The sequence below is a fragment of the Carcharodon carcharias genome, chromosome 7, assembly GCF_017639515.1.
Source record: "Carcharodon carcharias isolate sCarCar2 chromosome 7, sCarCar2.pri, whole genome shotgun sequence".
NCBI lineage: Eukaryota > Metazoa > Chordata > Chondrichthyes > Lamniformes > Lamnidae > Carcharodon > Carcharodon carcharias.
Genome location: NC_054473.1, coordinates 57707020 through 57731550, shown reverse-complemented (window position 1 = coordinate 57731550; position 24531 = coordinate 57707020). Strand labels below are relative to the sequence as shown.

At 45.6% G+C, this 24531-nt stretch overlaps 1 long non-coding RNA gene across 3 annotated transcripts in view; it reads left to right on the top strand.

Moving 5' to 3' along the window:
- Window positions 1-601: 601 nt before the first annotated feature.
- Window positions 602-24531, top strand: part of LOC121279584 — a 100523-nt gene continuing 76593 nt past the window's right edge. For all 3 annotated transcript variants that reach the window (XR_005943442.1, XR_005943440.1, XR_005943441.1), the window contains exons 1-2: window positions 602-978; window positions 7494-7610. This is a non-coding gene — a long non-coding RNA (uncharacterized LOC121279584). The remainder of the gene's footprint in view (window positions 979-7493; window positions 7611-24531) is intronic.

Below are 24531 nucleotides of genomic sequence, written 5' to 3'. Positions count from 1 at the left end.
GGTGGGGGTGATCGGGAAGCCAACTGCCGCCCGCGATCAGGGCCAGACTGCGATTTCACGCTGTCAGGCCAATTAAGGCCCACCCAGCATGAATTGCATGCCGCAGCGCTCAGCGCTGCCTGTGTGGGAGAGGGAGGAAGGTGAGTGCGAACGTCGCGCATGCACAAGGGTGCGCGCTGGATAAGCTCTCTGAGCCACAAAGCTGCCTCAGGGAGATGAACAGTTTTCAAAATAAAATTTAAAAATTAAGGCATAAAAAAAGTCCCCTCATGTGACCAAATGAGCAAGAAGATGTTAGAAATTAAGATGAAATTTTTTTCCCCTTTTTTTTAATGATGGATCAAAACCTCATCCCACCTTTGGATGAGGTTTCACAAAAAATACAAAGACCGCCTGGCCTTTTCGCCTGCCCGCCAACCATAAAGTTGGATGGGCAGTGAAAAATTTAAATCGTTTCGATTGTTAGTGGCTTTAATAGGCCTTGTAATTGTTAGCAGCGGGCTGCCAACTCCAATGCACGCCCGCCGGACAAAATATTGCACGAGTGCACGATGACATCGGGACTCACACCCAACGTCATCGCGCGTCATTTTATGCTCGAGTGGGTCTGGTGCACTCCCGCCCGCTCAGAGAAAAATTCTGCCCTGTGGTTACTTCTGGTTATGTAACTGAATGTGTGATTATAACACTGCCTGTCCGATGGAAAATTGGGCAAGTGAAAAGTTAAAATCAGCTGCAGGACTTACACGCCAACACCCCACTCTGTTCCTGCTATCTTCTGTTTTAACCTGGTCTTCTGGCAGCAGGGTGACCACCTCAAACTATCGGAGTCTTTCTGTAAGAATGCAGACCAGGGTCTGATAACTCATTGAGCCTTGACTGCAAATTTAATTGGTGGCGGGAGTGAGAAGCCATTGTGGATTTTACTGCTGGATGAACCTTTGAGGAGGGGACCCAAGCCAGAAGAGATCCAAAGAGGTAAGTTCTTTTACCTTCCTTGTTGTGCAGGAGTGCTTATCTTTCTATCACACAAACCTTCTTAAACCCATCTTTCCATAAGATTCCTTCAAGATTCCTTCAGCTGCTCCCTCTCGCCTCCCAGACGTTGCTCTGGAAATAAAGGGCCGAATTTTCCAAAGAGTGGCGATCACCATGGACCTGCCACACCATTCCTTGCACCGGAGTTCCACATTTCTTGCCCAGACTTCCGAATCAGGCCGCCTCAGAAATGTGGAGCATGGAGTCCTCCTTTGTAGTATAGGACCTTCGGGGAAAGCCAAGCCATGCACCCTTTTTACGGCGCTAGCTGCCGTATTCCAGTTAGCTTAAATGTCCCAAAGCCACTTTGACAAGTTACGGAGACAAGGTAACTGTGTAAGGTAATTGGATAAGGGGGTAGGATGTGTTGTGGAGGAGGTTCGATGGGGTAGTTGGGGGGAGGATCATGGGCTGGCGGATAATTGGATTGTCGGAAGTGAGTAGGAGGTCAGGGCTGTGGGAGTGGTCATGGGGCGGGGCGTAGTCAGGGGTGGGGAGTAGTTGGGGGTTGGGGTTGGTGGTTGCCTTCAGCTGCCTAAGTATAGAACTCTGGAATTGCCTCCCTTCCTCACTTTCCACCTTTAAAACCTACCTCTTTGACCAAACTTTTGTTTATCTGCCGGGGTGTCTCCTCATTTGCTTGGCATCAAATTTTGTTTTACAAGGTTCCCTTGAAGCATCTTGATACATTTAACTATATTAAAGGCATTATATAAGTCCAAGTTCCTGTTGTTGATCATTCTTGTTAGTCCTAGATCAGCCAGAATTTGAGCTCAATCAGTACATACTGCATATTTCTCAGGCTTCCTCTGGTAATGGGAGTCTAAGGACATTAATCTAAATGACATTGGAGTGGGTTGCTCACTTCAGCTTCTCTTAGTATTTAGGGTGGGGCATCCAGAAGAATGAGGAATACGCAGAGCAAGTTGGTCTTGGACCTTGTGTCCATCCCTTTCTCAACTCAGAAGTTCAACAGACAACAAACACAAAAGCTCAAATAGAGCTATCCCTTCTTTCTCTGAACAGGGACATTGGGCTAGGTATAGGCACAGAAGCCCAGCTGAATGCTGTTTATGGACACCTGCCACAAAGCCCCGACCATAGCAATCATTGTCACTGCTACGAACTGTTTAGCTCTGAAGAAAAAACTCTGTTTCTCTTTCCACAGATGCTGCCGTACCTGCTGAGTTTTACCGCATTTTCTGTTTTTATTACAAACTTCAAAGCTTGATCCACATTTGACCTAATGTTAGAGGAGTGTTAGAGGGGTTCAGGTTATTGCAAGTGAAAGAATCATTGGGTCCATGGCACCTGCTCAGCTCCTGGGAACAGGCACACAGGAAAATCAGTCCAACATTGATGTTCTCCCTGGTAGCTAGATATTATTCACAAGACAAAAGAGCTGAGAAATGACCTGGAGCAAGGCTTTTACCATTGCCGTTTCTAACTGGTTGCTTTTTAGACAGGCTTTATGCTCAGATATTTCCTTCTTCATCATGTGTTGAGAATGATGCTGCACTATTGGGCTGGCTGATAACCATATTGTGAGAATGGAAGTAAGCATCTGCTTGAGTGCTTCAACCATTCCTGCTAATGTTAAAACACTTTTGCTCTGCCTCTGGAGAGATTAGCACTCTGATGGAGGTGATTGCAGAACTTTTAGATTTTGCTGTGTAATGTGGCAAGAAGATAAATGGTTTCTGTGTCACACGCTGACATGTTCTTAATGGAAATCATCAGGACAAATCCTGAGAGAATTATGTTTTACAGTTATTGATTTGTGGCAGAGCCTCAGGCAACAGTCATTTGTTTTGGTATAAGTATTTGAAATTAAATACACCTATCTTTCACAGAGCCTGTAAACGCCAGCACAGGTTTTATCTTGTAAGCAGGTTTAATGCGATTGTCAAAGTGAAAGGTAGTGACAATAAGAAATCCTCAACCATCTTTTTCCCTTTTGGCATTCGCACGATAGAATGCTGGTTGATAATGAATTCTGTGAATTGAGCTGTTCTCTATTATAGTGCTGCTCACAGGTTTCATAGAAAGAAAGGAAGACATGCATTTATATATCTCTTTTCACGACCACTGAATGTCTCAAACCGCCTTAAGCCGATGATGTACTTGTGAAGTGGAGGCACTGTTGTGATGTAAGAAGTTGGCACTCAATTTGCACACAGCAAGATTTCACAAACTGCAATGTGATAATGACTAGGTAATCTGCTCTTTGTGATGTTAATTGATGGATAAATATTGACCATGACACCAGGGGTAACTCTCCCTGTTTTCCTTTGAAATAGTGCCATGGAATCTTTTACATCCACCTGAGACAGTACAGTTTAACATCACATGTGAAATTTGGCACCTCCAATAGTGCAGTACACCCTCAGTACTGCACTAGAGTGTCAGCATTGATTTTTGAGCTCAAGTCCTGGTGTAGGACTTGAATCCAGAACTTTGCAACTGAGGTGTGAAAGTGCTATGTAAATTGTTATGGAAACTTGTGCATATTTACTGTTTGCTGTATATCTTAGATGTCTGATTTATCTCAGAGTAATGCAGAGGTGATGCTAGTACTAAACGTACAACAGTTTATTTATAATACTTAAATCACCTCAGACCTTACAGGATTCTTTACATACACATGGTCTGAGCCCAGAGCCTCAAGTCTTTCCAGAACTTTCTCAGTATTCTCAGCTCTCTAGCTCAACCCACAGACTTAAGCAATTAACTACAATGACAGAGAGCAGAGAACCTACTAACATAATCAAACACAGATCAGTCAATCCATTGAACATTGCAGAACCTGCCTCCATCACTCGAGATGATCATAATGGAGTCCTTAAAAACAAGTGCTCATATCCTTTTCTGTATCTTTTGTCAACAGCCTTAAATATATTTCCTCTGGTTACTGTCACTCAGGGAAAGTATTCTCAAGTCTGTGGTAAAGAAATAATCCTAAAATTATTTTTAATTTTCAGCCAAATAAGGGGATACAGAGTGTTCAGCACACAGGTCTGCACCACATCTCATAAGAGTGGCAGGATAAATTGAAAAGGCTTTTTAAAAAAAAAAGATCTTTGGATTTATAAATAGAATCTTGGTGGACGAAAAGAAGGAAATTCTGCTAAACCTTTTACAAAACACTAGTTAGGCCTCAGCTAGTGTATTGTGTTTAATTCTAGAACTAGTCTTTAGGAAGGATGTGAGCAAGTGCAGAACAAATTTACTAGAATACTACCAGGGTTGAGGGACTTTAGGTAAGTGCAGGCACTAGAGATGATGAGATTATTCATCTTGGAGCAGAATAGGTTAAGGGGGGATTTGATAGAGCTCTTCAAAATTCTGAGAGGTTATGACAGAGTAAACTTGCAGGAAGGTTGGTAACCAAAGGACACAGCCTTAAGGCAAAAGAAAGGAAAGAGTTTTTTCAAGCAGTGAGTTATGACAATCTGTAATGAACTGCCTGAAAAAGTGGTGGAGGTAGCTTCACTGGTAACTTTCAAAAGAGAACTAGAAAAATACTTGAAATGGAAGAAAAATGCATGGCTTTGGGAACACAGCATGGGAGTGGGGCTAATTGGATCGATATTTCAAAGAGCTGGCACAGGCAAGATAAAGTGAATCGTCTCCTTCTGAACTATACAATTCCATGAAAGCGAAATGGACTTGTGAGCCTTACCAGTTGAAGGAGGGGATATGGAAGACTATGTGATATACTGCCTCATTGATGATCCAGCAAGTTATTTAATTTATATCAAAAACAAAAACAGAATTACCTGGAAAAACTCAGCAGGTCTGGCAGCATCGGCGGAGAAGAAAAGAGTTGATGTTTCGAGTCCTCATGACCCTTCGACAGAACAGATTCCCAGGTAATTCTGTTTTTGTTTTGGATTTCCAGCATCCGCAGTTTTTTGTTTTTATCTCTGTATTTAATTGATATGCCTGCTTCAGATACAATCCATGAGAAACTGTGGTCCAAATGAGCAACTGTTGTAGTGATGATGTGGAGAATATGCTCTTTACAAGCAGGCTACAGGATGTATGTGTTAGGGTCTTGGGAAAGAAAATGGATTATATTTCTAGATTTATGGCCACCTTCCATTGAAAGGATTTAGACTAAAGAGTTACTTTTAGTGTTGGGATTTTCAAAGCATGGGGATGAATTTCCACAGAGGATTTACCAGTGGTTATGATAACATTAGCAGATGAGCCGCAGAAACCTAAGAAACATTGCCTAAATGGTGTTTGTTCCATTTTCCTGACGTTTCGGCAGCTTTTCTGCTGAAGTTACACAAACGGGACAATCACCACAGAAATTCACCCACTTAATGCATTCAAACAAGTTAAAAAGCAATGGCTGGAAAGATTGTTAGTTGAGAGACTAATGCGCAAGCTTTGATATTGTTTCCCATAGAAAAACAATTTGTTAGTCTGCCTTGGCAATCAAAAAGGCCTCATTATTAGAAGGTCTTTGATTGCTTTTGTGGATGTGAAAGGAAAGACGTAGGAGGCAGTGACGAGCCCACCTTCAATTGGCCAAATCATCTGCAGCAATCCAATGGCTGTGGGGCTGTTAATTGACTCAGGGCAAGACTTCTCTCCTCATCTGGGAAGAAGTCCTGCCTCAATCAAATGGCTGGCAGCTATCTAGTCCCAGCAGTGCCACTGGAAGCTGTGGATCATGGTAGGACTACAGAAAGTCCCCAACACCAAGGAGCCCTGGATCTGGAGACCCAGGTAAGTCTGGGGTTTCACTGGGGCCAGGCTAGGAGGGTGGTGAGGGCCAGGTATAAGAGGACAGAGGGGGAGCACATGAGGGGCGTGGCCTCCACTGGGCACAAGGTGCTTGAACAAAATGGACCTTTCCCTCAATCCACAAAAACAGCTGGTACCTCCCACCGCTGGTAAAATACTAATGGCTGTGGGAGGAGACCTTAAGTGGTCATTAATTGGCCACTCACAGGCCTCAATTGGCCCAAAGGTGATTGGACTGCCCAACAGTTCCCCTGTCAATGGTAAAGGAATATCAGAGGTCGGCATGTGGTAGGTATGCTCCCGCCACCTGTCAGCATATTCCCAGAGGGCAGTAAAATTCTGGCCAGAGTCCAGGACACAGGGTAATGGAGTTACGTTTTTGTGAAGCTGTGAGGTCTCATAAGAGGCTGTGAGAAGAATAAAAATTAGTTTGTTTAAATCAAGCAAGATGATCAACTGATCAGGAAAAGTGAAGCATGTGTATTGATTTGTATTTTTAACATAAGGTTAAGTTGGCTGATGAGAACTGTTGGAAAATCTTAGTCCCAAAAAGATTAATGTAAATTCCACCTAGTATTCATTTGGGGTCTCTATTAGTCCTTTGCCTTGTCATCTCACGTTTATACGTAAAAATATGAAAATAAATGGATAAAACCATGTATGGGCTTTAGTTTTCATTGGTGTATTGCTCTGATTGCATTTTATTCCAAAATATGATCAGCCAGCCCAATAATGCAGCATCATTCTCAACACATGATGAGGAAGGAAAAATCTGAGGGTAAAGCCTATCTAGAAAGCAACCAGTTAGAAACAGCAAAGGTAAAAGCCTTGCTCCAGGTCATTTCTCAGCTATTTTGTCTTGTTATCTCCCCAAATGTTTGGACTGGTATGAAAAAAATTGAATTCATATACATGGAAATGACATGAATATACTGCTTAGGACATGGGGTTTTTGCTACTTTGCTTGTAGTTGGATGGCAATGAGAGTCATATCCAAATTAGGATGCTCAGAGTTGCTTACAGGGAAAGGTATCTACAGCACAGATGAATATGTAGCAAGCCAAACACATTTATAAAAACTTAGCTCAGGAGTGCAACAGGCATGCAGAGAAAATATAAAAATCAGAAAGCTGGAAAAATGAAACTGGAGACACATATGAAATTGTAAATATTTTGAATGAATATTTCATTAACCTCAAACTATTTACCACTAAGTACTCGAAAGGGAAGACACAAACAACCCTCCAGATAAAGATATCTTATGAAGGATCAATGACTTCACGACAAATAAAATGGGCTAGGCAGTTTAAATGGGCTCAATACATCCCCAGGGATAGATGGCATTTAACCCAGTGTACTGACAGAGATTAGGCAGGAGATCAGTAATCATACTATCATTATGAGGAAGATAATCGACATTTAAAAGGTGTTGGTAGATTATAAATAGGTGAATTGGCACCCATAATCATAAAAGGTGACAAAACATTAACAGGGAACTACAGCCTCACTAGTGTTAGTTTTATTACAAGTGAATTAATGGAATTAGTTATTAGGAATAACCTTGAGCATTACATGTACAATAGCCTGGTTAAAAGTTCTGATGAAACATTGTTGACCTGAAATGCTAACTCTGTTTCTTTCTTTACAGAAGATGTAAGACCTGTTGAGTATTTATAGCATTTTCTGTTTTATTTCAGATTTCCAACATCTGCAGTACTTTGGTTTTGACCTAGTTAACAGCAACCAGCATGTGTTCAGCAGGGGAAATAATCTACCTGGCAACCTGCTTGACTACGATGGGGCAGTGAACTGTGGTAAGCTCTATGGCGAAATGTGCCTTGGCATCCATTTCAAAAGGTTTTTGAAATAAAAAACTGAAGTCAACCAAACAATGACAGAGGAAATATTGGCCCAGATTTTCATTCCCGGGTCACGTGTGCAGAGTTGGAAGAATTCCTGGCTCTGCAAACCCGAGTGGGGGCGGGTGGTGGGCTGGGTTAGAAGTTGGGCCCGCCGACTCTGGAATGATTGTGGAGGCTGCTGGGTGTGGAGGCAAGTTGGATGGAAGGTCTGCCTCTGTGATTCAACACTATTGATTAAATTAAAAAAAAATTAAAAATAGCCCTCCAGCTATCACCCCCTCAACTCCCACACACTCCTCATCTCCCATCCATGCCAATCAATGCCATCTCATGCCCCTCTACCCAAACTCCATGGCCCCTCATACCCCTATGCCAACCCATGCCCCCACCCACCATTCTTTGCTCATACCTCACCATGCCAACTCACCTAGTATTGTTTTCCAGTTCTTTGACAGCCTTGACACCTCCAATTGGTGGAATTTTCTATGCCCGCTGGCGTCGAGCGTGTTTGGCGGCGTGAGTGGTCGATATGGCGAGAAGGCCAAAAATCGGTTTCACAACATTGTGAAACCAGTTTGTAATCGCCTGCTCTGCCCGTCAATGGTGGGTCGTGTTTCCTGCCATCAGATGTCAGGAACTTCATTGTAATACATCTGCATATCATTATAAGACCAGCCTAAAGGAATCATCCCTCCACGCTGTATCTTCCGCCCACGGTGGCAGGAAAACACGCTGGTGCAGAACACGTCTTGATAAGTGTGATATGCAGAAGTTGGGACTCACCGTCAGGGCCTTGCTCACATCGCGAACATCCAAGGAGCAAAAGATGCTGGAGCTCAACAGCAGCGGGACCCTGGAGGAATGTCCATCGCATGCTGGGTGGATTCTCATGGACATGGCCCCACTGTGAAGCAGCTCACAGCAGGTGGAAAGTCATCGTTGGGGATCTGCTTACAACGGATGGCCACTGAGGGGTTGGAGAGGAAGGTCCAAATGTGTTTGGGAGAGTAAGATGTACTGGGGGGAGGGGAAGGTCTAGGATCGACTGGGAGAAGAAGCTGTGTCGGGAGAGGTGAGCTTGGGAGGGGGGAAAATGAAAGTGTCAGTGGGTGAGGTTGGGAATGGGGGAATAAAGGAGTCAAAGGGGTGAGGTTGGGTGGGGGGAGGGAGTACGGGGAGAGGAGGTGGTAAAGGGGGAGAAGACGGCATCTGGAGAGGTTGGTGTAAGGGGTCAGTGTAAGGGAAGGAGTTCAGATGGGGGAAGGAAACCAGGCAGAGGAAGGAGTCTGGGGGGAGGAAGGAGTCTGGAGAGGGGAAGGAATCTGGTGGGGAGAAAGGAGTCTGGGGGGGAGGTAGGAGTCCGGTGAGGGGAAGGAGTAAGGCTGACTAAGTGGAGGTGGGGTGGCGGAGTCCGGGGTGGGGGAGGAATTCCAAGTGGGGGGAGGGAGTCCGTAGTGAGGGTGGGGTGTCCAGATGACCGTGTGAGGGAGAGCTCTGTTGAGATCATGACTGCCTCCTGCGGAGCGAAATGAGGGTGGGCATGGTAAGAGGGAATGGTGAGAATGACTGAGGGCAGAGTGAGGTGGTAGGATGGGAGGGTGTGGGTGCACCGCTTTTGGTAGTAGGGACGGCCGAGGGTGGTTGGTGTGGGATCAGAAGCAGACATGGTCCCTGGGGGTGGGAAGGAAGAGGTTGGGGAGATTAATATGGATGCCGGTGGGATTTTTGAGTAGGAAGGGAATGTGGGCGTTCACCTGGACATCCCTGAATGAAAAGGGTTGTGGCTGGTAGGTGACAGTAGGAAGGTGGAAGGTGATGCCAGGGGATCAACAGTGATGGGGGATAGGAAATGTATAACTATGGGAGGGGAAAGGATGCGGGAAAAGAAAAAGAATGTTAGATGCACCATGTGTGCTAAATCAAAAGTGAAACCAGAGTCGTGGTGGGTGGGAACAGGTGCTGCATGGCAGTGTGATCATAGGCTGGGCGGGGATGCAGGTCAGCTCAGATGGACAACTGAAAGTGAATCCCAGCAGGCAGCATTCAATGTGCTCAGGACATTGAGATGAGTGTGATGTGGGAAGGATCCAAGTGCATGAGAGAGTGCTTGCATGAGGCTCCGAAAGGCCCTGCCGTAAACACTTCTCCCTCCAGAATCACTCATGAGCCAACTGCTCCCTTTGCAGTGATAGAGGATGAGGTTGAGAGGGTCACAGGCAAAGGGGACTCAGAGGGAGAGCACAGCCTCTGAGATTCCTGAGCGAATGACCCAAGGATGTCCAGCTGCCGCCCCTCCTCCCTTTGGGTGCCCAAGGGCCCTGACCCAACTCCTTGAGGGGAAAGAGCACCTGGAGGGATATTGAGGTGCCCCGTTTCCCCCTCGCATTGCTACTGCAGGAACTCACCCATGGCTACAGCAATAGAGTGCAGGTCTGGATGCATCTCCATGTTCTGCTGGACTAGGGTCTCCATTGCGTCCAACATCCTTCACATGGGGGCCTCCATACACACACATGTGGGCACCAACTCATCAGAGAGCAGGTGGACGCACTCCTCCAACTCGTGAGCCACTCTGTTGAGGGCTTCACACAGCTCTGCATAATGTTCCCCCGCTTTCTGCTGACCCTCCAGGATGGGATGAAAGGCCGAATCCAGAGGCTCGTTATCTGACTCAGATCTATCACAGATGCCTCTTCCCCAGCAGTACGCCAAGTGCTGGGGAGCTTGGCTGAACTGGCCTCCTCCTGCAGCAAACATGTGTCCTTGCGGTGACCACCAGATTGTGATCCTGAGTCTGCTCTAGATCTAGGTCCCTCAGAGGTGTGTGTCTCTGCATTGGTGCAGGGTGTGGGTAAGCGCTGTGACAGGTCTTCCAGGCTACTTATTTCCAGCTCTTCAATGGAGGAGGAGTCCTCTTGGCTGGAGGTGAGGACATGGATAGAGCTGAGGGACTGGCTGACTGAGCTCCCTGTGAACCAAAGTAGAGATAATTAGTGCATGGAAGCAGGTCTAATAGCAGGAGTGGGAGCACTCACATTTGCGTTGGGAGAGGGATGGAGGGGTGTAGGATCCTCACCAGGGTATTTGTCACTGACCTCACTGTCACTGCAGGCATGGCCAACATCCTCACCATTCAGCGCGATGGCACGCTCCTCAAAGTGAATGAGGGGCCTAATGTGGGCCACTCGATCCCTGGTCTGGAACCTCTCCCTGCTGTTGTGAGCCAACTTCTCCTGCATGAAAACAGATAGAGAGAACGTGAGCAGGACACATTGCACATCGTCGAATGTTTGTGTGGTGAGTGGAGCCACGGATAGGATGAGGACCAGCTCCAGAGGATATGAGCCTAATGGAGATATGTGGGTGTGTGTGAGAGTTAGTGGTGCTGTCCCTTGAGGTGTGAGATCCCTGTGGATGTGTGATGGGTTTGTGAGTGTGTGAGTTGAGAAGGATGAGGAGAGTGACTTACCCCTGTAGGTTATCTTGTTGTGGCGCTGGGTGGCTGTCCTCTTTTCCAGAGCATTAGTGCTGACCACCACTGCTACCACTTCCCATGCTAGATTAGTGTACTTGTTTGCTGGCCTTCGCACTGAGTGGGGGCAGAGGACAACACAGCGGGCCTCCACTGTACCCAAAAGGCACTTGAGGGTTATGTCATTAAAATGAAGGGCTGCAGTCTTTTTGACTTTTGGGGCCTTGTCTTTGATGCAGCAGTCTTGGGCTGGAACACTGAAATGTACTCGTGTGGCTGCACTTTAAATATGCTGCCTGGTGCGATGAAGTGGCGAGTTGATGATGTGGCGGGCCCGCCATTGAAAGGGCGTGTTTCCCGGGAATGCATAATATATGAGGTGGGATTGGGCCGATGTTGCGTGGAAAGCCACCATTGCAGCCGACAGGTAAAATGTCCTTTTTCCCACCTGTAACCTCACTTAGTGCAAATATTGGACGATTCCGCCCAATGAGTTTATGCACTTTTTACACACAATCATGTTTACTTTTAACAATCCCAAAGGGCACCTCACCTCTCCCAAAAAGTCAGAGAGTCATAGTGTTATACAGCACAAAAACAGGCCCTTTGGCCCATCGTGTCCATGCTGGCCATCAAGCACCTGTCTATTCTAATCCCATTTTCCAGCACTTAGTCCATAGCCCTATATGTTATGGCATTTCAAGTGCTCATCTAAATACATCTTAAAAAAGTTGTGAGGGTTCCTACCTCTACCACCCACACAGGCAGTGTGTTCCAGATTCCAACCACCTTTGGGTGAAAAGATTTTTCCTCAAATCTCCTCTAAACCTCCTGCCCCTTACCTTAAACCTATGCCCCCTGGTTATTGACACTTCTGCTAAGGGGAAGTGTTTCTTCTTATCTACTCTATCTATGCCCCTCATAATTTAGTGTACCTCTATCAGGTCCCCCTCAGTCTTCTCTGTTCTAAGGAAAACTACCCTAGCCTATCCAGTCCCTCTTCATAGCTAAAACGCTCCAGCCCAGGCAACATCCTGGTGAATTTCCTCTGCACCATCTCCAGTGCAATCATATCCTTCCTATAGTGTGGTGACCAGAACTGCACACAGTACTCCAGCTGTGGCCTAACTAGCATTTTATATAACTCCAACATAACCTCCCTGCTCTTATATTCTATGCTTTGGCTAATAAAGGCAAGTATCCCATGTGCCTTCTTAACCACCTTATCTACTTGCACTGCTGCCTTCAGGGATCTATGGACACGTACAACAAGGTCCCTTTGATCCCCCGTACTTCCTAGGGTCCTACCATTCAATGTGTATTCCCTTGCCGTGTTAGTCCTCCCAAAGTGCATCACCTCACACTTCTCAGGATTAAATTCCATTTGCCATTGCTCTGCCCATCTTAACAGCCTATCTATATCATCCAGTAGTCTAAGGCTTTTCTCCTCACTATGTACGACACCACCAATTTTCATGTTATCTGCGAACTTACTGATCATATCTCCTATATTCACCAAAGAGATGGTACAGTGCAAACAGCAAGGGTCCCAGCACCGATTCCTGTGGTACACCACTTGTCACAGGCTTCCAATCGCAGAAACAACCTTCAACCATCACTCTCAGCCTCCTGCCACTAAGCCAATTTTGGATCCAATTTGCCAAATTGCCCTGGATCCCATGGGCTCTTACCTTCTTGACAATTCTCCCATGCAGAACCTTGTCAAAAGCCTTACTGAAGTCCACGTAGACAACATCAACTGCACTACCCTCATCTACACAACTAGTCTCCTCGAAAAACTCAATCAAATTTGTTAGACATGATCTCCTCCTGACAAAGCCATGCTATCCCTGTTTGATCCCTGCCTCTCCAAGTGGAGATTACTGCTGTCCTTCAGAATTTTTTCCAATAATTTCCCTACCACTGGCGTTAGACTCACTGGCCTGTAAATACCTGGTTAATCCCTACTACCTTTCTTGAATAATGGTACCACATTTGTTGTCCTCCAGTGCCCTGGCACATCTGTGGTCAGAGAGGATTTGAAAATTAATGTCAGAACCCCTGCAATCTCCTCCTTCTCCTCACATAGCACCCTGGGGTACATCTTATCTGGGCCTGGGGATTTATCCATTTTTAAACCCGTCAAAACCATTATTGCCTCCTCCCTTTCAATGCTAATTTGTTCAATTATATCACAGTTCCCCTCCCTGATTTCTACACCTACATCGTCCTTCCCCATAGTGAACACAGATGAAAAGTAATCATTTAAAACTTCACCTACATCCTCTGGCTCCAGGCACAGATTGCCACTTTGGTCCCTAATGGGCCCTACTCTTTCCCTGGTTATCCTCTTGCCCTTAATATATTTGTAAAATGTCTTGGGATTTTCCTTTATCTTGTCCACCAGTGTTTTTTCATGCCCCCTCTTCACTTTCCTAATTACTTCTTTAAGAACCTCCTACACTTTCTATACTCCCTAGGGCTTCCTCTGTTTTCAGCCCTCTGTATCCGCCATAAGCCTCCTTTTTTTTTACCTTATCCAATCCTCTATATCCCCTGATATCCAGGGTTCCCTGGAGTTGTTGGTCCTACCCTTCACCTTAATGGGAACATGTTGGCCCTGAACTCTCACTATTTCCTTTTTGAATGACTCTCACTGATCTGATGTAGACTTTCCTACAAGTAGCTGCTCCCTGTCCATTTTGGCCAGATACTGTCTTATCATATTGAAATTAGCCTTCCTACAATTCACTTCTTATATTTACGGGTCCACCTTTGTCCTTTTCCATAATTACCTTAAATCTTACAGAGTTATGATCCCTATCCCCGAAATGCTCCCCACTGACACTTCTACCACTTGCCGGGCTTCATTCCCTAAGATTAGGTTCAGTACCGCCCCTTCTCTTGTAAGACTTTCTACGTGCTCACTCAAAAAGCTCTCCTCAATGCACTTTAAGAATTCTGCCCCCTCTAAGCCCTTCACACTAAGACTATCCTAGTTAATATTGTGGAAGTTGAAATCCCCTAATATTATTACCCTATTATTTTTACACTTCTCTGAGATCTGCCTACAGATCTACTCCTCTATCTCCCCCTGACTGTTTGGAGTCCGATAGTACACTCCCAGCAAAGTGATTGTCCCCTTTTTGTTTTTAAGTTCTACCCATATGGCCTCATTTGAGGAACCTTCTAATATACCATCCCTCCTTACTGCAGTAATTGCCGCCTCCTCTTTTACAGCCCCATCTGTCCCTGTCATGCATGAAGATTCTAAATCCTGGAATATTTAGCTGCCAGTTCTGCTCTTCCCTCAACCATGTCTCTGAGATAGCAACAATATCATATTCCCATGTGTTAATCAATGTCCTTAATTCACTGCCTTACTTGTAAGACTCTTGCATTAAAATAGATGCAATCCAGCCTTGTATTATTCCCTTGTGCCTTATCAGGTCTATATTTGCTGTACCTCCCAGACTGACTTAGTTTTTCCTCTATATTTGGCTGTGCATTAGTCCCTGCTGTACCTTCACTCTGTAACCCACTCCCCTGACGAATTAGTTTAACCCCCCCCAACCCCCAAACAGCACTAGCAAACCTCCCCGCAAGGATGTTGGTCCCGTTCCAGTTCAGGTGCAACCCATCCAACTTGTACAGACCCCACCTTCACCAGAAACAGACCCGGTGATCCAGGAAAGTAAATCTCTCCCTCCTGCACCATCTCTTCAGCCACGCATTCACCCTCTCTATCCTCCTATTCCTACTAGCACGTTGTAAAGGGAGTAATCCAGAGATTACAACCTTTGAGGCCCTGCTTTTTAATCTGCTACCTAGCTCCCTAGGAGGAGAAATTCTTGTTCCAGGAACTCATCCCCCTTTCTACCCATGCCGTTGGTACCAATGTGAACCACAACCTCTGACAGTTCGCCCTCCCCCTTCAGAATGCCCTGCAGTCGTTCTGTGACATCCTTGACTCTGGCACCAGGAAGACAACATACCACCCTGGAGTCATGCCTATGGTCGCAGAAGTGTCTGTCTGCATTCCTCACTATTGAGTGTCCTAACACTATTGCTCTTGCACTCTTACTCCTCCCACCTTGTGCAGCTGAGCCACCCACAGTACCATGAACTTGGCTCTGGCTGCACTCTCCAGAGGAACCTTCACTTTCACCGTTTTCCAACACAGAAAAAGGTTCTTGAGTGAGATGCACTCTAGGCTTTCCTGACTACCTGGCTGCCTCCATTCTTCTGACTGGCGGTCACCCATTCTCTCTCTGACTGCTCTTCCTTAAGGTGCAGAGTGACCACATCTAAAAACGTGCTATCCACATAAACCTCAGCCTCAAGGATGCCAAGCTGTGTCTCCAGCTGTCGCTCAAGCTCTGAAGCCTGTTGCTTAAGCTGGTCAAGCCGGTGGCACTTCCTGTATATGTGGGCATCCAGACTGCAAGGAGTATCCAAGAATTCCTACATGCTGCATACCTTTTGCTTATTTTTAACTAATAGACTATTTCCTTAAATTTAAGCCAAGAAAACTATTTTGTTTTTCTTAAAACAAATGCTGAGGCTCTTGCCTTCTGTAACATCGCTTTAAAGTGGAAAAAAACAACTTACCAACTACCTACCAATCAGCTCCCTCTCTTGTCCTGATGTCACTCCTTTTGAATTCCGGCACCACCGAGTATCTGGATGGGAAGCGGACTCCTCACAGATAAACTCCACTCCGCTCTTTATACAATCGCTCCTCTGTCTTACAGATAAACTCCACTCCGCTCTTTATACAATCGCTCCACTCCATCGCAGGTTAACTCCATTCCGCTCTTTATACAATCGCTCCTCTTTCTCACAGATAAACTCCACTCCGCTCTTTATACAATCGCTCCTCTCTCTCACAGGTAAACTACGCTCCGCTCTTTATACAATCGCTCCTCTCTCTCACAGATAAACTCCACTCCGCTCTTTATACAATCGCTCATCTCCCTCACAGATAAAATCTGCTCCGCTCTTTATACAATCGCTCATCTATCTCGCAGATAAACTCCGCTCCGCTCTTTATACAATTGATCCTCTCTCTCACAGATAAAAATGGCTCCGCTCTTTATACAATCGCTCCTTCCTCTCACAGGTAAAGTCCGCTCCTCTCTTTATACAATCGCTCATCTCCCTCACAGATAAACTCCACTCCGCTCTTTATACAATCGCTCATCTCCCTCACAGATAAACTCCACTCCGCTCTTTATACAATCGCTCATCTCCCTCACAGATAAACTGCACTCCGCTCATTATACAATTGCTCCTCTGTATCGCAGGTAAACTCGCTCTGCTCTTTATACAATTGCTCCACTCCCTCACAGATAAACTCCACACCGCTCTTTATACAATCGCTCAACTCTCTCGCAGATAAACTCCACTCCGCTCTTTAAACAATTGCTCCTCTCTCTCGCAGATAAACTCCGCTCCGCTCTTTATACAATCGCTCATCTCCCTCAAAGGTAAACTCCACTCCACTCTTTATACAATCGCTCCTCTCTCTCACAGATAAACTCCACTCTACTCTTTATACAATCGCTCCTCTGTCTCGCAGTTAAACTCGCTGCGCTCATTATACAATCGCTCCTCTCTCTCACAGATAAACTCTACTCGGCACTTTATACAATCGCTCATCTCTCTCACAGATAAGCTCCACTCCGCTCTTTATACAATCGCTCCTCTCTCTCGCAGATAAACTCCACTCCGCTCTTTATACAATCGCTCCTCTCCCTCACAGGTAAACTCCACTCCGCTCTTTATACAATCGCTCATCTCCCTCACAGATAAAATCTGCTCCGCTCTTTATACAATCGCTCATCTATCTCGCAGATAAACTCCGCTCCGCTCTTTATACAATTGATCCTCACTCTCACAGATAAAAATGGCTCCGCTCTTTGTACAATCGCTCCTTCCTCTCGCAGGTAAAGTCCGCTCCTCTCTTTATACAATCGCTCATCTCTCTCACAGATAAACTCCGTTCCGCTATTTACACAATTGCTCCACTCCCTCACAGGTAAACTCCACTCTGCTCTTTATACAATTGCTCCTCTCTCGCACAGATAAACTCCGTTCCGCTATTTACACAATTGCTCCACTCCCTCACAGGTAAACTCCACTCCGCTCTTTATACAATCGCTCCTCTCTCTCGCCGGTAAACTCCACACCGCTCTTTATACAATCACTCCTCTCTCTCACAGATAAACTCCACTACGCTCTTTATACAATCGCTCATCTCTCTCCCAGATAAACTCTGCTCCGCTCTTTATACAATCGGTCCTCTATCTCACAGATAAACTCCACTCCGCTCTTGATACAATCGCTCCTCTCTCTCACAGATAAACTCCACTCCGCTCTTTATACAATCGCTCATCTCCCTCACAGATAAACTCCACTCCGCTCTTTATACAATCGCTCCTCTCTCTCGCAGATAAATTCCGCTCCGCTCTTTATACAATTGCTCATCTCCCTCACAGATAAACTCCACTCCGCTCTTGATACAATTGCTCCTCTTTCTCACAGATAAACTCCACTCCGCTCTTTATACAATCGCTCCTCTTTCTCACAGATAAACTCCACACCGCTCTTTATACAATCGCTCATCTCCCTCACAGATAAACTCCACTCCACTCTTTATACAATTGCTCCTCTTTCTCACAGATAAACTGCACTCCGCTCTTTATACAATCGCTCCTCTTTCTCACAGATAAACTCCACTCCACTCTTTATACAATTGCTCCTCTATCTCGCAGATAAACTGCACTCCGCTCTTGATACAATCGCTCCTCTCTCTCACAGATAAACTCCACTCCACTCTTTATACAATCGCTCATCTCCCTCACAGATAAAATCTGCTCCGCTCTTTATACAATCGCACATCTCTCTCGCAGATAAACTCCGCTCCACTCTTTATACAATTGCTCCTCTATCTCGCAGATAAACTGCACTCCGCTCTTGATACAATCGCTCCTCTCTCTCACAGATAAACTCCACTCCACTCTTTATACAATCGCTCATCTCCCTCACAAGTAAACTCCGCTCCGCTCTTTATACAATCGCTCGTCTCTCTCGCAGATAAACTCCGCTCCGCTCTTTATACAATCACTCCTCTCCCTCACAAGTAAACTCCGCTCCGCTCTTTATACAATTGCTCATCTCCCTCACAGATAAACTCCACTCCGCTCTTTATACAATCGCTCATCTCCCTCACAGATAAACTGCACTCCGCTCATTATACAATTGCTCCTCTGTATCACAGGTAAACTCGCTCTGCTCTTTATACAATCGCTCACCTCTCTCGCAGATAAACTCCACTCCGCTCTTTAAACAATTGCTCCTCTCTCTTGCAGATGAACTCCGCTCCGCTCTTTATACAATCGCTCATCTCCCTTAAAGGTAAACTCCACTCCACTCTTTATACAATCGCTCCTCACTCTCACAGATAAACTCCACTCTGCTCTTTATACAATCGCTCCTCTGTCTCGCAGTTAAACTCGCTGCGCTCATTATACAATCGCTCATCCCTCTCGCAGTTAAACTCCACTCCGCTCTTTACACAATTGCTCCTCTCTCTCGCAGATAAACTCCACTCCGCTCTTTATACAATCGCTCCTCTCTCTCACAGATAAACTCCGCTCCGCTCTTTATACAATCGCTCATCTCCCTCACAAGTAAACTCCGCTCCGCTCTTTATACAATCGCTCCTCTCTCTCGCAGATAAACTCCGCTCCGCTCTTTATACAATCACTCCTCTCCCTCACAAGTAAACTCCGCTGCGCTCTTTATACAATTGCTCCTCTCTCTCACAGATAAACTCCACTCCGTTCTTTATAAAATCGCTCATCTCTCTCCAGATAAACTCCACTCCGCTCTTTATACAATCGATCCTCTCCCTCACAGGTAAACTCCACTCCGCTCTTTATACAATCGCTCATCTCTCTCACAGATAGACTCCGCTCCGCTCTTTATACAATCGCTCATTTCTCTCACAGATAAACTCCGCTCCGCTATTTACACAATTGCTCCACTCCCTCACAGGTAAACTCCGTTCCGCTCTTTATACAATCGCTCCTCTCTCTCACAGATAAACTCCACTCCGCTCTTTATACAATCGCTCATCTCCCTCACAGATAAACTCTGCTCCACTCTTTATACAATCGCTCCTCTCTCTCACAGGTAAACTCCGCTCTGCTCTTTATACAATCACTCCTCTGTCTCGCAGGTAAACTCCACTCCGCTCTTTATACAATCGCTCCTCTCTCTCACAGATAAACTCCAGTCCGCTCTTCATACAATCACTCCTCTCTCTCGCAGATAAACTCCACACCGCTCTTTATACAATCGCTCCTCTCTCTCACAGATAAACTCCGCTCCGCTCTTTATACAATTGATCCTCTCTCTCACAGATAAACTCCACTCCGCTCTTCATAGAATCGCTCCTCTCTCTCACAGATAAACTGCACTCCGCTCTTCATACAATTGCTCCTCTCTCTCACAGATAAACTCCACTCCGCTCTTTATACAATCGCTCCTCTCTCTCACAGATAAACTCCACTCCGCTCTTTATACAATCGCTCCTCTCTCTCACAGATAAACTCCGCTCCGCTCTTTACACAATTGCTCCACTCCCTCACAGGTAGACTCCACTCCGCTCTTTATATAGTCACTCCTCTCTCTCACAGATAAACTCCAGTCCGCTCTTTATACAATCGCTCCTCTGTCTCGCAGGTAAACGGCAGTCCGCGCTTTATACAATCGCTCCTCTCTCTCACAGATAAACTCCACTCCGCTCTTCATACAATTGCTCCTCTCTCTCACAGATAAACTCCATTCTGCTCTTTATACAATCGCTCCTCTCTCTCACAGATAAACTCCACTCCGCTCTTCATACAATTGCTCCTCTCTCTCACAGATAAACTCCAGTCCGTTCTTTCTACAATCGCTCATCTCCCTCACAGATAAACTCCACTCCGCTCTTTATACAATCGCTCATCTCCCTCACAGATAAACTCCACTCCGCTGTTCATACAATTGCTCCTCTCTCTCACAGATAAACTCCATTCCGCTCTTTATACAATCGCTCCTCTCTCTCACAGATAAACTCCACTCCGCTCTTCATATAATTGCTCCTCTCTCTCACAGATAAACTCCACTCCGCTCTTTATACAATCGCTCATCTCCCTCACAGATAAACTCCACTCCGCTCTTTATACAATCGTTCATCTCCCTCACAGATAAACTCCACTCCGCTCTTTATATAATTGCTCCTCTTTCTCACAGATAAACTCCACTCCGCTCTTTATACAATCGCTCCTCTCTCTCACAGATAAACTCCAGTCCGCTCTTTATACAATCGCTCATCTCCCTCACAGATAAACTCCACTCCGCTCTTTATACAATCGCTCATCTCCCTCACAGATAAACTCCACTCCGCTCTTTTTATAATTGCTCCTCTTTCTCACAGATAAACTCCACTCCGCTCTTTATACAATTGCTCCTCTTTCTCACAGATAAACTCCACTCCGCTCTTTATACAATTGCTCCTCTTTCTCACAGATAAACTCCACTCCGCTCTTCATACAATCGCTCAACTCCCTCACAGATAAACTCCACTCCTCTCTTTATACAATCGCTCATCTCCCTCACAGATAAACTCCACTCCGCTCTTTATATAATTGCTCCTGTTTCTCACAGATAAACTCCACTCTGCTCTTTATACAATTGCTCCTCTTTCTCACAGGTAAACTCCGCTCCGTCTTTATACAATCGCTCATCTCCCTCACAGGTAAACTCTGCTCTGCTGTTTATACAATTGCTCCTTTCCCTCACAGGTAAACTCCACTCCGCTCTTTATCCTATTGCTCCACTCTCTCGCAGATAAACTGCGCTCCGCTCTTTATACAATTGCTCCTCTCTCTCGCAGATAAATTCCGCTCTGCTCTTTACAGAATTGCTCCACTCCCTTCACAGGTAAACACCACTTCGCTCTTTATACATTCGCTCCTCTCTCTTGCAGATAAACTCCGCTCCGCTCTTTATACAATCGCTCCTCTGTCTCGCAGGTAAACTCCAGTCCACTCTTTATACAATCGCTCCTCTCTCTCACAGATAAACTCCACTCCGCTCTTCATACAATTGCTCCTCTCTCTCACAGATAAACTCCACTCCGCTCTTTATACAATCGCTCCTCTCTCTCACAGATAAACTCCGCTCCGCTCTTTATACAATCGCTCCTCTCCCTCACAGGTAAACTCCACTCAGCTCTTTATACAATCGCTCATCTCTCTCACAGGTAAACTCCGCTCTGCTCTTTACACGATTGCTCCACTCTCTCACAGATAAACTCCGCTCCGCTCTTTATACAATCGCTCCTCTATCTCACAGATAAACTCCGCTCCGCTCTTTACACAATTGCTCCACTCCCTCACAGGTAGACTCCACTCCGCTCTTTATATAGTCACTCCTCTCTCTCACAGATAAACTCCAGTCCGCTCTTTATACAATCGCTCCTCTGTCTCGCAGGTAAACGGCAGTCCGCGCTTTATACAATCGCTCCTCTCTCTCACAGATAAACTCCACTCCGCTCTTCATACAATTGCTCCTCTCTCTCACAGATAAACTCCACTCCTCTCTTTATACAATCGCTCATCTCCCTCACAGATAAACTCCACTCCGCTCTTTATACAATCGCTCATCCCCCTCACAGATAAACTCCACTCCGCTCTTTATATAATTGCTCCTCTTTCTCACAGATAAATTCCACTCCGCTCTTTATACAATCGCTCCTCTCTCTCACAGATAAACTCCACTCCGCTCTTCATATAATTGCTCCTCTCTCTCACAGATAAACTCCACTCCGCTCTTTATACAATCGCTCATCTCCCTCACAGATAAACTCCACTCTGCTCTTTATACAATTGCTCCTCTTTCTCACAGGTAAACTCCGCTCCGTCTTTATACAATCGCTCATCTCCCTCACAGGTAAACTCTGCTCTGCTGTTTATACAATTGCTCCTTTCCCTCACAGGTAAACTCCACTCCGCTCTTTATCCTATTGCTCCTCTCTCTCGCAGATAAACTGCGCTCCGCTCTTTATACAATTGCTCCTCTCTCTCGCAGATAAATTCCGCTCTGCTCTTTACAGAATTGCTCCACTCCCTTCACAGGTAAACACCACTTCGCTCTTTATACATTCGCTCCTCTCTCTTGCAGATAAACTCCGCTCCGCTCTTTATACAATCGCTCCTCTGTCTCGCAGGTAAACTCCAGTCCACTCTTTATACAATCGCTCCTCTCTCTCACAGATAAACTCCACTCCGCTCTTCATACAATTGCTCCTCTCTCTCGCAGATAAACTCCACTCTGCTCTTTATACAATCGCTCATCTCTCTCACAGATAAACTCCACTCCGCTCTTTATACAATCGCTCCTCTCTCTCACAGATAAACTCCACTCCGCTCTTTATACAATCGCTCCTCTCTCTCGCAGATAAACTCCGCTCCGCTCTTTATACAATCGCTCCTCTCTCTCACAGATAAACGCCACTCCGCTCTTTATACAATCGTTCATCTCCCTCACAGATAAACTCCGCTCCGCTCTTTATACAATCGCTCCTCTCTCTCACAGATAAACTCCACTCCGTTCTCTATACAATCGCTCATCTCCCTCACAAATAAACTCCGCTCCGCTCTTCATACAATCGCTCATCTCCCTCACTGATAAACTCCACTCTGCTCTTTATACAATTGCTCCTCTTTCTCACAGATAAATTCCACTCCGTTCTTTATACAATCGCTCCTCTCTCTCACAGATAAACTCCAGTCTGCTCTTTATACAATCGCTCATCTCCCTCACAGATAAACTCCACTCCGCTCTTTATACAATTGATCCTCTCCCTCACAGATAAACTCCACTCCGTTCTTTATACAATCGCTCCTCTCTCTCACAGATAAACTCCACTCCGCTCTTCATACAATCGCTCATCTCCCTCACTGATAAACTCCACTCTGCTCTTTATACAATTGCTCCTCTTTCTCACAGATAAATTCCACTCCGTTCTTTATACAATCGCTCCTCTCTCTCACAGATAAACTCCAGTCTGCTCTTTATACAATCGCTCATCTCCCTCACAGATAAACTCCACTCCGCTCTTTATACAATCGCTCATCTCCCTCACAGATAAACTCCACTCCGCTCTTTATACAATCGCTCCTCTCCCTCACAGATAAACTCCACTCCGCTCTTTATACAATCGCTCCTCTCCCTCACAGATAAACTCCACTCCGCTCTTGATACAATCGCTCCTCTCTCTCACAGATAAACTCCACTCCGCTTTTCATACAATTGTTCCTCTCTCTCACAGATAAACTCCAGTCTGCTCTTTATACAATCGCTCATCTCCCTCACAGATAAACTCCACTCCGCTCTTTATACAATCGCTCATCTCCCTCACAGATAAACTCCACTCCGCTCTTTATACAATCGCTCCTCTCCCTCACAGATAAACTCCACTCCGCTCTTTATACAATCGCTCCTCTCTCTCACAGATAAACTCCACTCCGCTCTTCATACAATTGTTCCTCTCTCTCACAGATAAACTCCACTCCGCTCTTTATACAATCGCTCGTCTCTCTCACAGATAAACTCCACTCCGCTCTTTATACAATCGCTCATCTCCCTCACAGATAAACTCCACTCCGCTCTTTATACAATCGCTCCTCTCTCTCACAGATAAACTCCACTCCGCTCTTTATACAATCGCTCATCTCCCTCACAGATAAACTCCACTCCGCTCTTGATACAATCGCTCCTCTCTCTCACAGATAAACTCCACTCCGCTTTTCATACAATTGTTCCTCTCTCTCACAGATAAACTCCACTCCGCTCTTTATACAATCGCTCATCTCCCTCACAGATAAACTCCACTCCGCTCTTTGTACAATCGCTCATCTCCCTCACAGATAAACTCCACTCCGCTCTTTTTATAATTGCTCCTCTTTCTCACAGATAAACTCCACTCCGCTCTCTATACAATCGCTCATCTCCCTCACAAATAAACTCCACTCCGCTCTTCATACAATCGCTCATCTCCCTCACAGATAAACTCCACTCTGCTCTTCATACAATTGCTCCTCTTTCTCACAGATAAATTCCACTCCGTTCTATATACAATCGCTCCTCTCTCTCACAGATAAACTCCAGTCTGCTCTTTATACAATCGCTCATCTCCCTCACAGATAAACTCCACTCCGCTCTTTATACAATCGCTCCTCTCTCTCACAGATAAACTCCACTCCGCTCTTCATACAATTGTTCCTCTCTCTCACAGATAAACTCCACTCCGCTCTTTATACAATCGCTCGTCTCTCTCACAGATAA